The sequence below is a fragment of the Anas acuta genome, chromosome 15, assembly GCF_963932015.1.
Source record: "Anas acuta chromosome 15, bAnaAcu1.1, whole genome shotgun sequence".
NCBI lineage: Eukaryota > Metazoa > Chordata > Aves > Anseriformes > Anatidae > Anas > Anas acuta.
In genome coordinates this window covers 15,476,301-15,490,261 of record NC_088993.1, presented here as the reverse complement: position 1 = coordinate 15,490,261, position 13,961 = coordinate 15,476,301, and the positions used below count along the sequence as shown (strand labels likewise).

Sequence of the window (13,961 nt, the reverse complement as noted above, 5' to 3'; positions counted from 1 at the left end):
GGATTTGAGCCTCTTAAAAGTTTTTTTGGCTGGCGTCACAGCCTGATTTAGACACGGCACATCTTCAGCTGCTGCGCGAGAGCGTGCTCGTCTCCTCACCTCTGGTGACCCCCTCGAAATACCCGTGCATGGCGCAGGAATCTGCGGGGCGAAACCTCAGGTGTCAAGGCTAGGAATGGGATTAGCATAATTTAGCATGATTTATAAAAGAAAATAGAGCCCATCAGGCAAATGTGATTTTATTCTTCAAGGTTGCAGGTTTTCCTGTTCAGGGTAACAAGATCTCTGTTCTAGAATTTCTGTCAAGTGCTTAAACTGCATGAGGTTTTGATTAAAGAAGCAGTTGCACAGGGACCTGAGCTGACAACGCCTGGCTCCTGATGGATGTGTATCTCTTGGTTCGTTTATTTTTAATTTCCCTTCCTTTTCTCCTTCTTTGGAGACTAGAGAGAGCTGCCAAGTGGATAAGAAGCGCTTGAGTGGGGCGGAGGGGGGAGTTTGCAGACGCCGGCAGCCCAATCTCACCGCCCTCTGACCGCTTCTCGCTAAATTCGGAGGAAGGTGCCTGCCTAAAAACCTCCCCCCGCTGCCGGGAGCTGTCAGGATTGAGACCTCCGGGTGCAGACCTGGCAAACCTTCCGGGGGCAGGAGAAAAACGCCTTCTGCTGAGGGATTTCGGCAGCTCTCGCTGCTTGTCTTGCAGAAGGGGGGAGACTGAGAGGTGGCTTGATTGCGGTGCGTTTAGTACCTGGCTGGGGGAAGGAAACTGCAGCATAAGAAATGGCTGGAAGCCAGCATCTGGGTGAGGGTTGGGGGGGCTGCTGGTGGAGGGGGGCCCTGCACGCAGCTCGAGCATTCGGTGCAGGGCGGGTGGCTGGGGTTTGAAGGATTGGGTCGATGAGCAAGCTGGAGCTGGTGATTTAATGCTCTCTTTGGGCCTGCAAATCTGCAGGAGTTTCGTGATCTCCCGGAAAAAAACCCTCTGCCTGCGTGCAGCTGTGGGTAAGAGCAGGAAAACAGCCCTCAGACGTCTTCTGGAAAGCGCTTTCAGATCCCATCGTTGCAGCCGTGGCACAGTGACAATGGTTATCTGCGCAGAGCAGATGCCAGATCAATAGCGGGGCTTCGAGCCACGCTGCAAGGCAATTGACTGCAGCAAGCGGCTCTTTGCTGGGGTAGAGCTGGGCTCACGACGAGGCTCAGCTTCATTCTTACATCTCCGGTCTTAAAATGTCACCACCAGCCCTGTTCCCTTTCATCCTTTGTGCGGGGAGAGAATCCACATTATTCATAATTGGGCTCTCTACCAGGCGGCAATAGCCGTTTTCATTGCCTACAATGCCTGAGAAACAGCGAGGATTTGCTTTTTTTTCTTTTTTTTTTTTCCCCCTCAAACAGCATTTAGTGGCAATTTTGTTCCGAGTGACTTGGTAACGCTGCCCACTCGGGTGGTGATGGCTTCGGAGCGATGCTGTAATCGCGTTGGGATCGATTCCCCCGGCCGTTCTCGTAACAAACGCCCCGGGACTCATCCTGCTGTGAGTCCCCTGTCCTCTGCCCCGTAACTCTGCACCTGCCTGGCTGATAAATTTAGCCTTTGCAGTGTGTCAGCACCGCTGTGAGCCACATAACAGGCGCCCAAACTGGGTCACATCCTCCAGCCTGCCGGCTGGAGCACCACAATTAGGAGCTGTGTTACCTGGCGGGGGAGCCGCATCCTGCATCCCAGCACCGCTTCCCTCTCCCCTTCAGCCTCCCAGCCAGGTTTTTTAACCTCATTCCTCCTCAAAAAGCCGTGCAGTGTCTTTATTATATCCTCGCAGGCTGAGCTGCCTGCTGCAGAAGGGGATCGTGGAGGCCAGCCACTCGAGCAGCCACCGTGCACCGGTCCCAGCCCATGCTTGGGCACCTGAACTATTTCCACGCAGGAATTTAGGATTCTCCTTGGGTACACGATGCCCACTCAGCATTGCTCTGAACTGACGTCAGGATCTTGCCTCTCACCTCATAGTTCCCCGTGAATCGTGGCCAAAATGGCCCGAAAAGCAGCCTCCTTTTTTTAGCTTTTGCCACATGCTTCTCTAGGAACCCAGGGGTTGTTGCGCATTCCGGACTTTTCTTGTTTAGCATTTTAAAAATAAACTGCGGGATGCTGGCAGCCCTGCTGGAGTAAGTCAGCACACGCACAAAAGATGAAAAAATACATTGAAGCTGAGATTCCCAAGTCATTGTGCGGCAGAGGATTATTTATAGACCCTCGGAGCTGGGAGAGGCCTTTCCTCTCTGCCCCTCCATCCCTATCCTGCAGACTGCAGCAAGACACGCTCTCCCATCACCACCTACATCCCACGGGACAAAGGAAAAAAGAAAGTGGTGGTGGTTTTATCTACCCAGCCCAGGAGGCGTGGAAGGCAGCTCGGGGCTTTGCAGTTTTCGTGCCCAGTTTTGGGGCTGGGGGCTACGGAGCCCTGAGTCTGCGTCAGGACATTTTCTGTCCTTGGAAACGTGCACGGGCTTCCTTCCAGACGTGTTTCTGCCACGGTTGTAGATCGAGCTCGGTGTTTTCCGGTTATGCCTCGGGGCTGCCTGTTTAGCAGAAGCCTGTCCAATTCCCAGAAAGACAGCGTCTCCCAAAATAGGCTGCTTTGATGAGGAAAGGCAGAGACACTCGGTCTGCTGGGTCACAGGGGTCAGCTGGGCCTTACGCTTAGGGTCAGCACCCCCACAAAAATGCACCCTTGTTACGTCTGGTTTTCCCCCACCCTTGCCGAACTCATAAAGCAAAGCCCTCGTTTTCCTTTCGAACCATATTTTATCCCCCGTGGCATAAGGAGCTGGAAGTGACACTTGGCAGAGGACTCCGACATCCCTCGTGGGTGAAACTGGGCAGCTCAGCCACAGCATCAGCTGGGCACCGGTTCCTGGTAAATATTGGGAGCCTCGTCTCAGCTCAACAAATATCTGCACTCCCCCCAGTGCTGCCTGACTTGAAAATTAAGAATTTCCTTGCCAGAAAAGCTGGCAGCCCCAGGCTTGCACAGCTGCATGTGGCTTCGTTAAACTTCCCCCATCTCCCAGCGAATTTTGGGGTGAGGCAGAGGAAGGCTGAGGGGAGCTCTCCATTTTCCCATGTACCACCGCCATCACGAACCTCCTCAGTGCATGACCCAGTTGTCCAGATTTAACTATATCTTGTTGTGTTTTTTTTTGTTGTTTTTTTTTTTCTCCCTGAAAACCCTTTTTTGTTCCCCATTTTACTCCTCCAGAGCAGATGATTCAGTGCCGGGCTCGTTCTGCAGGTCGGGGCGTGCGAGCGGCGTCTGGCTGGCTGAAGGGCTTTCACTCGCAGTCTGCGTGGGCACATTCACTTCGGTGTGATCCTTTTTTTTGCACTTTTGGGAAGAAAAAGCAGGCTGTGAGCCTCAAGTGGGTGAAATAGAGATGGGCTTTAGCAATTTTCTTTGCATTCAGCCATTGCGGGAAAGCCTGACCATCAGGGCTTGGAGAACACCTTCGCCGCCGCCTTTGTGCGGTGGGAGGTTTGCTCATTATCTGCCTCGTGCCTCGCTTATAAAAAGGAGCTGTAATTGTGGCAGCTCCTCGCCAGAAAAGCACAAAGACGTTTTCAGGGAAGGAAAAAGTCCACGCAGCTTTTATGATCCTGTATGGTACTCTGCCTGCTTGTCTCACCTCCTGCCCCTCATCCAGCATCAGCTCCTCCTGGTGCTATCCGTGACCACCTCCGGATGGAGCCTCCCCCTTGCTATAGAAATACCCCTTTCAGAAGGACCAAATTTAGCTTCCTCCTCCCCACGAGTGAAGAGACAAGGGACCCAAAATCGCCCCACATGGCCCTGATGTTTCTATTCCTGCCTCATCCCCCAGAGCTGTGTTTTCGGTAGTGAGTCCACCACTAGGTGCTCAATCCATAAAGTCCCATGGGGGGGTTTGAAATGGGAAAAAACCCTTCCGTCTGTGCCTGGATTGCACTGGGAGGTTGGTTTATTTCCAGCTCTCTGGTATCCCAGACTGGTCTTGGATTTCAGATGGTGCTGAGGTGGGAGAGCCAAAGTTTTCTACAAGGGTCCATGTGAAATAATAAAACCCTGTATGCTCACGGTGGTGAGAGGGAAGCTGCGAGGTGTGCCAAGCAATGGAAACGGCAATGGAAACATCTCCTGCACCCCCCATTGCCATGGGGAGCACGGCTACGTGTGTGTGTGTGTAACAGGCCTGGAGTAATCCCAGATCACAGCACCTTGGGGCACGCGTGGCTCTTCATACTAAAAACTGAATGAGCTCAGCTGAGATACAGCATTTTTAACTGCGAAGCATTCCTACTAAGTGCCCTTTCCTGTTTATTTTTACCAGGACGTTGTTTTAATGACTGCAGAGTTACTCATTTGATTCCCAAGGCTGGAGAGCAGAAATGAATTAGTTTCATTTCAAGACCGTGGCGTGCAATCATTTTTCCAGAGATGGATGTACTCGGAAGCCAAAATAAATGCATTGCCCAATTGAGGAACATTATTTTCCTGCCTGTAGCCGTCAGCAGAGACCAGCAGGAGCTGCAGCCGTGTTGCAAGGGCACGCTGTGCGGATGCGCGGGGGTCCTGGGTCCTTTTTGGGACCTGTGCTCCAGTACAGATGCGTGGTAAAACCACCACAGCGACTCCAACCAGGTTGGGCATGATATGTAGGGCTTAAATGTGTTGTAGTGCTGGGCTTTGAGGCTTCAAAACAGAGGAGGAGCTCCCCTGTAGTGCACATCGCTGGGCTGGGGGGCACTGATGGTTCCCTTGGCTTTTGGGTTATATTTACCTAGGGGCATGTGGGGGCAGCTGGGGCCTTCTGTAAGCACCCACAGGAGCCCCAGGTATAACAGCAGCAATCCTGAAGGGGTTGGTTATTGTGTTTAATCCTTTAGCTGGTTAGTACGAGCTTTATTTCACTTTATTTCACTTGAATTCACTCACACGTTGGCCTAATAAGCAGCTCCACATGCCTGGTAAGACCTGCACTTTTCCATCTCCTTTGGAGCCTGGACAAAGTGAAAGCACTGAATTAAAAAAAAAAAAGGAAATTCCATTGGGAAGAGGCTACATCCTCTTCCCAAAACATCAAAAATAATAAAAAAAAGGCTTTCCTGGGCCGGGGCCCTGCGTGTTGTGCCGGGCGGTGCGAACGTCCCCTCCCCGAGGACATGGGGAAGGGAGCGCGCGGCCGCCCGCGTTACATAAAGATCGAAGTGTCCCTCGCTATTGTTGGCCGCGGGGACGCCAGCAGCATCACAAACATGCGTGTCCTCGGCACTGTGGGACATGTTCCCAGGGGAGGCTTAGCACGGAGCAGGGAACGTGAGACGCTAGGCCCCGGGAGGCCCGGAGGCCCTAGGCCGGAGGCCGCGCTCCACAGAGCTCCGTACCCGGAGCACCGAGTACCTCTCTTCCAGCGAAGTCTCACTCCTCTGTGAAGGGGTGTAGGGTTTCTGTGGCATTTTGTGCTCTGCCAGGCATATTTATTCTTCCCCCCCCCCCCCCTCCTCCTCCTCCCTCCCGTCAGAGCCTCTGGGAGAGCGCCGAGCGGGTACACGCTGTCCAGAAGGATGGGTGTGTTGGGAGGCCTTATTAGCAGGCTTATTCCAGGGAATTAAGCCCTAATTTCACAAAAGGGCAGCAGGAGAGCGGCTACGGCTGAGGGAGAAGCAGACCAGCTTTGTGTGCTGTGTGTAAATGGGACAAGAAGTCCTGGTCCCAGACTGCAGGTCCTGGCCATTATGGCATCACGACCAAAAAAATAATAATCATTATGTTTCTTTACTATTTAAAACAAAAATTACAAAGTGGTTCACGAGGAAGCCAGTCACGTCTCCTCTACCATGGCCCCCGCTCGGATTGGTTTGGGGGCTTTAAAATGTTCCCGACCCTCTCCCATTTCACCTTTTGGCCACCCTGCTGCAAAACGTGCCTGGGCGATGCCCGTCATTGTTTCTCCCTGAATTAATTGTTGCGGGTAATTGCGACCAGCCGCAGGACGCTGCCTTGCTCCATTAAAAAGAGCGGTGCTAATGAAGAACATTGGGTACCGTGTGCCGGGAGAGCAAGGCTCGACTCGCTGGGACGCGTACTCGGCGTACTGCTGTTGCCAGCCTGGGCAGAAATGGTGTTGCTGTCTCTCGTCAGTCACTGGCTAATGATTGTAATTTTTACTTGCTGAGAAACTCCGGCTCTAATGGACTTCATTAACAGATACACGAGATGCTACCAGACCTGCATTAGGGGGAGAGAGGAAGAAAACAACCCCTGCGTGGAGGCAATTTTATTATTTATTTGGAGCGATGGGAGTGATCCTGAATTAGTGTCGGGTTCGACGGGGTGGGTAATGAGCTGGGCTGAGCTGGAATCCAAGCAAGCCTATTAACGAGAGCAAACTGCAAAGACGATGCTTGGGCCTGAAAACAGCAAACAGAAGAGCCCAGGCAGCACGTGGGGCTGTGTTTGTGCTGTGTTTGCATCCTGAGATGCTTCTGCTTGCAGTGGGTCACAGGGGAGAGCAAAGAGCCACATGCAGTAGCTGACACCTCCGGGGTAGCTTTATGGCAGCGTCTTTGTAATTAATCAGGAGCTGCAAGAAATGTCGGAGTCGTTGGGTGACCTCAATCTCCTTTTAGCTGGAACTGGGAAGGGCTTGTCTTGGTTCGGTAAGGGATATTTCTGGATGCGTTTGCTGAAGTCTGTCCGTTTTTATTCCGGCTAGGATAGCAGTTTTTTGATCAGGCTGGCCTTATTTACAACTGCGATCGTGCTTGAAGCTGCAGGTTTGCAGCAGTAATTGGGAGGCTTTGGAAAGCAGAGGGGAAGCTTTGTGACAAAGACAGAAGGCTTTATGCCCACATCTCAAAAAAAAAACAAGGTATTGAAGTCTGCAGCGTCTTCAGAGGGACTCGCCCTGTGGATCAGCTGGGACCCAGGGCCTGATTTGGAAATCAGCAGAGTGGAGGTGCAAAAATAGAAGGGCAGTCTTAAAAAAGAGAGACGTTTGCTGTCTTCTAACGTGGCATTTGTACCGAGCGCTCGCTGACTGCTGCAGCACAGAGCCCGTCTTTATGTGCTGGTGCCAGTTCAAACACCGTCAGTGCTATTGTTGGATCGCTTTGTTTGGAAATGGGTCTTCTGGGGGGACAGCCGGGTTCAGGGCAGCGGCTGCGTGCACAGCACTTCAGGCACTTTCCTCAGCTTTGCTTATTTAGTGCTGCGTGAGCATGAGCAACAGGAAAAAAAAAATAAAAAACAAGCGAGTACAGGACGTGAGATGGGCAGAACAGTTAAACCAGCGAGGGACCGACACGCACCTTCACTTCCAGGTGGATTGGGAAGCCAACTTTTTGCTCTGCAGACTGCTCCGAGCTTCAAAAATGTATGAAAGCAAGAGACGTGCGGCTCTCTGGCTCGGTTCGGTTGGAGCTGAGTGCGATGGGAAGCAGGGTGGGGGCCAAGTCATCTGAGCACGGAAGATGACAAAAATAAAACGTGCAAAATCCCCCCCTGGGGAAAATGCTTCACCATCCTGCACGTGAGCCGCTCACCCAGCAGCACTCGGCATCCTTGTGGGCTCTGGCACAGCCCCAGCTCCTCGTGTAGGTGCAGCCTCTGCCTTTCCCTGCTCTCAGGAGGCTCTTTTATTAGGATGCATTACTGCATCAGGGCACGCATCCCCCTGCACCCCTCCCAAAGCCGGGCCATCCACACCCCATCTCAGACGGGCTGTAAGGGGCCTCCCACAGCCCGCGCTGCGCTCTGGAGAAGTCATTATTTCTTAAGACTTTTTCCACGGGGTTTTGTTGGCCGGGAGAGCCTGTTAGGGCCGTGCGATCCCTGCGGCTGCAGAGCATCATCCTTCCCAGATTTGTCCTGGGGAGCTGCTCGCGAAGGTTCCTGCTGCCAGGACGAATTCCCGCAGCGCGGCCTCGGTTACGCGAAATCACCTGCCGCCGGCTTCCAGCCCTTCGGCCATAAATCATGAGCTCCTTGCCTCGAGGAGAAGCCGTTCAGATCTTGTGTTGGAAATTGCTAGCGAATGCGGCCCGTCTTCCGTGTCGGTTTTGTTTTTATTGAAGAGGAAAGGATGTTGCTCATGGAACATTTGCGGGCCCGGGCTGCCGCGGCGCACGCTAAGCAGGGCGCTTGTTTTTATTGCAGGCGGCTAATGAGATGGTCCTCTGACAAATCCCATAAACACTATTAGAGAAATGAAATTTATTATCTAGCTGTTTATCATGAGTGGATTCAAGGTAAAGACTCGTGTGGAGGTAATCTCAAGGGATGGCTTTGAGGTAAAGCGTACCCAGTCCTTACGAAACCCTTATCTGTTTACCTGCCGGCTTGTTTTGTTTCCCCACCTCAAGGCCGTTCGCTGAGGTGACCTGTGCCATTTCAGTCCAGTTACTTTCCCTGGGGAAGGATGTGGGTTTATTTTTTTTAGGCGAAACCCTTCCGTGGTTTAGGCAGGCTGGGTTTCTTCTGCGCTCATCTTTCTACTTCTCCATAAGCGTAGGCACTTTGCTCTTCTCCCCGTGTCGGAGTCCTCAACCTGGGTCCCGTTGACCCCTCGCCTGCGGCGCAGCGGCTTCTTCAGGCAGGAATCACCAGAAGGAGCACTTCAGCTCTAATTTCCTCTTCTTGACTCCCCCGTTTTGGCGATGGGTTTATCACGCTGGCACAGCTGAGTGCTGCAGCTCTGCCGTGCCCTGTGCTGCCGGAGAGGAGCCGTCCCCAGCCCCACCAACCACCCCACGGCAGATGCCTTACAGACAGCACAAAACCCGCCCCTGGGATCTGAGGAGAAGCTCGACCTCCTTTTCCCTTGTAGATATTTCTCGTCTTTAGCCCCTGGATGCTCTCACTTTCCACAGCCAGAGCCTGCAAACGTGTGGCTGTGTGCTCGCGGAGCTCTCCGTCACCTGTGCGTGCGGCCGTGCTGCTCCAGCTGGCTGTTCCCACACCGCCTGCATACCACAGGCTTTTTTCCTAAGCCCCGCTGTTGTTTCTTTTGGCTGGAACAAACATCAAAACCCCACACCCAGGGCTCGTGGAAGGCAATGGAAAAGTCTTCTTGAGTCAAACCGACGTCTTCCTTTCGGAGCTCTGGCAGACGCGGACCCGCTAAGCCTTTCCACTGGGCTGCGCCTCCCCGACAGCTGTTATTGCCATCGTACAGATGGGGAAAGTGAGAAAACTGATGGGTGTAGCCTCCCAGGGCGGCCCCCTGTCCTCCTCTCCCAGGACATGTGTCAGGGTTTGGGGTGCCCTAAAACCCTAGGGTGTGACCTGAGCCCCGAGATGGATGTGCTTTGGGAACGGGGTGGTAGGAAACCCTCTGTGCCCCCGCTGCGGGTCTTCTCTGATCCTGGTGGTCCCAGGGCTGCGGAGCCCTTGCTATTGAAAGCACCTACATCTCATCTCGGTGTGTTACAAAAAAAAAAAAAAAGCATTTACAAGCCAAGTCTCTGGCTTATGTTGCCTTACAGCTTACACGAAACTCTTAATATGGTGCCTGTCTCTTCTAATATCACTGCAGCGTTTTAATTGCATGAACTGGAAGCTGCTGCTCCAGTACTTAGTGGGGGAACTTTGCAGGGCTTTAATCATTTGCTAAAAAGCTTTCGGGCTCCATTACCATCTCATGGCTTCCCGTAATTGAGTGCCTGCGAGTTGAGAAGCCTTCAGAGCAATAACTCGCTCTCCGCATCAGACGGTCCAGAGCCACGGCTGCAGGAGGAAGCAATTAAACAAAGCTGAGCCCTCTGGGGCGCTGCCAGGAGCTGGCAGCCTGGGACCGTGGGGCAGAAAGGGCTCTCGTGGCTGAGCACCAGCTTCTCCTCCTGCCTCTGGAAAAGGTTGGGCAGGGGACAGCCCAGCAGAGGGAGGCAGGCAGCGCTGCGGCGGCACGGGGCGCTGAGGCTGCTGAGCGATGCTGGTGGCAGAGCCCAGCTGAGAACTGGTGGCTCGTAGCAGGTGAGAGGTGGTGGATGGAGGATGATGAAGGACCAGCCTGATAAAATCCGAGAGATGAAAAACATCCTTAGCTGTAGGACTGGTGGTTCTGCTGGTGGGCGCTTCGTGTCGCCGCCGCGGCTGCACGAGGAACGTGACTGAGGGGAGGGGACGGCTAATTGCTGCAGCGAGTCAAGGGCTGTTTAAGCAGCTAATTAATTCCTCCTAATCAGCCCTTGATCTGTTGAAAACTGCATGGCATTATCTCCTCTGCTGCAACACCTTGATAATTCCTGTCTGAATGGCCTTCATGGAGAACATATTTAAATAAACTCAATAGAGATTTCAGACAGATAGCAACTATAATTACCAGCTTGTACAAATTAAAACGTGGTTTGTTCTGTTCTTTTTCTCCTGCCTTCGCTGCCCAGAGCTCCCGCTAATCATGTTCTTGCTGCTGGTGGCACGCTGGTCCCCGGGGCGTTGCAGCACATGCCTTCGGAAAGCCTCTGCCGTGCCTGGTGCCGGGGCGGGCATTTCGGATGGGGCTGCGCATGGGCACACAGCATCCTCACCTCGTTTGGGAAGGGGAACAGCAGCTCCATGGCTGAAATACCACCTGTGGAAGATGGCACGGCGCTCCCCAGGATCAGCCCTGCAGCTTCCCTCCTCCTGTCTCTGCCGAGGTTTGCAGCCTGCTGGAAAAGCAGAGGTTTTCTCCCCGAGGAGCTGCAGGACACGTGCCTCGAGCAGCCGCAGGAGCCCACGTTGGAGCTCTCAGCCTGGCCCCGGTGCTCAACCAGCGCTGCCCAATAAACCCACCCTGAGCACTGCCGGCTGCAGAGGGCTCACACACGGTTTGTTAGGAGGGATGAGATCAGGCAGGCCACCCTCATTTCCTCAGCAAATACTTGGAACAGCCAGAATCGCTGGCTGCTCGGCATTTGCCAAAGGTCAGCCAGCCCCAGGGCTCCCAGCCCCGCGGTGTCCGTGTGCTTTCAGCCCGCTGGGTTATTTCTGCCCCGCATCGTGGCATCCTCCCCGCTCTCACGTAACTCCTGTGAGTGCCTGAGTCAGAGTTTGGGTGCTCGGGCGTCTCTCTTTTCTCCCTGTCTGTTAGATAAATGCAATAGCTGCAAGCAAGGTCATTTTCTGGCACCCAAGTGCTGGCAGAGAGCGGGGAATGTCATGCTGCTTTAATGAAGGATTTCAGGGATTCGGAATGAGAAAATTGATTTTTCATAGCAGGGGAACGATTTGGTGCCCCTGGTCTCTGGAGGAGCATTAAGGGGACTGTCAGATTTCCTTCACTCTCGTGGCATTACGAGCTGGCAGGGGCATGCCTCCCGCTGCAGGAGGTGTTTGCACGGAGCCATCAGAGCTCACGTCGGGGTCTTTCCCAACCCAGCAGCAGCGTGGAGCCCAGCATCCATGGGAAGCTGGCCCAGGAGAGATCAGGCTGAAGGGTAAAGCTACAAAAATTGTTTAGGTGGTTCTTGTCTTAAGGTTTTTGAGTTTGAGCTGAATTGAAAGCAGGCAGAGCATCTCCCCGAGTGGGCAGCAGCTCTGGGATTTCCCAGGGCGTGGGCACAGCCTCACCACCCCGATCCCAGAGAGCTGGGAAGCAGCTGCACACCTCGGCCCTGCAGTGCCTCAGTTTCCCTTTGTGAAAGAGAGCTTCTGATCCATCCCAGCCCACCAGGCACGCCGCCTGCCTAAATTCAGTAGAGCCCACCCAGTGTTGTGGTGCTGAGGGGCAGCATGAGGACATCGGCCAGCTGATCAGCAGTGAGATGTGCCAGCCAGCCTTTGGGGTGTCTGGTTTCGTTCCCTTACCTCAGGGGCGAGCCAGATATAGAAGGGGAGTCATGCGAAACAGAACAAAGTCTCCGTTTCAAAGCTGGGGTTGAGCAAATTAAAATGTAGCACGTTCAAAAGCCAGCTTCCTTGGATGGCAGACAGAAAAAAAAAATAAATCAATTTCCTTGAAACAAATACTAAATATTAATGAGAGGATATGGTCTGCCATGCACACAAAGCTGTAAAGAGCATTTCCCGTGGATCAGCGGCGGAGGCAAGCTCGTGAGATGAAATTGCTTTTCCAATGGCTATTTGTGGCGCGTCTCAAGGTGGCTCGGGAAGGTTTACCCACCCCAAAAAAAGGAACAGAGAGCTCCGAACGTTTCCTTCTTCCTAGCAGGGCGGCCACAGGGGATGCGCGCCGGTGGTTTCAGTTCTGTTTACGCACTTGCCCAGGCAGTTGGGGAGATGGCTGGGGTCGTGTTGGGAGGAGGCAGCCCCGCGTTACGCACGGGGGGAGCGATGCCCTGGGAGCAGCAGCCTGCCAAAATGCAGAATGCAGGGCCCAGGAGCCCACCCGGCTTTGCAGCCACATCCACACGCTGATTTTATTCCGATAACGAGCTTTGGGGGAAACATTCACAACCTGCTTACAGCCATCAGCCAGTTTTCCTAAAGTGAAAGCGCAGGGCTTTGGAGAAAGAGCCTTATTTTTAGTTTCTATTGCTTTGACCCCCGGGTAAAGTCAGGAAACTTTGTGTTGCTCCATTTCCCCGTCCCGATGCCGTGCACGGCGGTGGGAGCAGGGGCTGCCAGCCTTGGCCGGGGAGCAAGCACCGTGCCAGGAATAGCTGCAGCCACGGAGGGTGCCAAAACCATCTTGCGTCCACGGCGCAGTAAATAAAAACACGTCGGCTGATGGTTTCATAAAACCATGAAGCCAGCTGCGTAGCCGTAGGTCGGAGGAGAGCTAATATTAGCGAGCAGATGACTAAAATTAGAAAAGCAGAACCGAGCCAGAACTAATTAGCTGCTCGAGGAATAGAACCAGAACCGGAACAAATTAATTGTTCGGAAGCCGAAATACCAGCGCGGGGCCTGGCAGGAGCCCCCCGGGAAGGCTCCACGCAGGCTCTCGCTCAGCGTTGCTGCTGGTGACTCATGCGTGGGCTCGTGGCGTGCTTGGAAAAAGAGTCCTGGGTCCTATCTGGAGGCTGCAACAGCCAAATACAGGTTGATGTTTCGCTCCTAGCCGGGAGTTTGCACGATGCAGCACGAGCTCGGCTGCACCGGGAGCGGCACGGAGCCAGCTGGTGCCCCGAAGGGCTCCAAAACAGGCTCCTTCCTTCTGCCCTGTCTTGCTCTCTCGCTGCCCAGATGAGTGTTTGTAGCAGCGAGGGTAATTACGAGGCCACCTGGATGGCTCCTGGAGGCCTCAGCTCTCAGCCTCAGCTCTGCCACCGGCTGAGATGCTTTGCCGAGCTCTCGGAGCGAGCCCGGAGCTGCCACCCGTGCAAACGCCGCCAGAATAATTTCCAGGAGGAAATTAGGAGGCTCGCAGAGATAGCCGGCACGCGGCCGTGGTTTTCGGCTGTGACTCAGTCACCTGTGTGGTCACTTCTTTTCCTTTCCAAAGGTGGTAACTCACCCTCTATTTCTTCTTTCCCCTCTCGCAGCACTCAAACAGCAGCTCCCGTTTTAGCAGCAGCATGACGCACGGTGTTTTAAATTCAATTTAGAATACAAACTATTTATACCAGCCAGGAAAAGGCAGTGAAGCAGCTCTCTCTGTCATGAGTGGATTTGTAATTTCGGAGCAATCATTGCATAACTAATTGAATCAGCTCTCAGCATGTGAAATCGGCGCCCTGCTTATCGGAGGTTTTCATCTCGCTCCCCTCCCGAAGGCGGCTTGTCCCCCCTCTGCCACCGGCACTTTGTGTGTCTGCAGCAGCCTGGGAAGAAAGCGGTGCCTGCAAAGCCGCCCTTCCCTGCTCGCTGCTTCAACGGAGCCACTAAATTACCAAATTCACTCGGAACGGGTGAATAACCAGGTTGTGGGTGCCCCCCAAAGCTGCCCAGGCTCCGTGCGAGGGAGCGGAGAGTGTTTGAAGCTAACGAAAAGCCGGCCGTGTCGGAGGAGCAAATTGATGTTGAAACAGTCCCCTG

General features: G+C 53.7%; 1 protein-coding gene across 3 annotated transcripts in view; it reads left to right on the top strand.

Annotated features, from left to right (window-relative positions):
• Positions 1–13,961, top strand: part of PEMT (phosphatidylethanolamine N-methyltransferase) — a 38,219-nt gene that overhangs the window by 6,176 nt on the left and 18,082 nt on the right. The gene's annotated exons all lie outside the window — the stretch shown is intronic.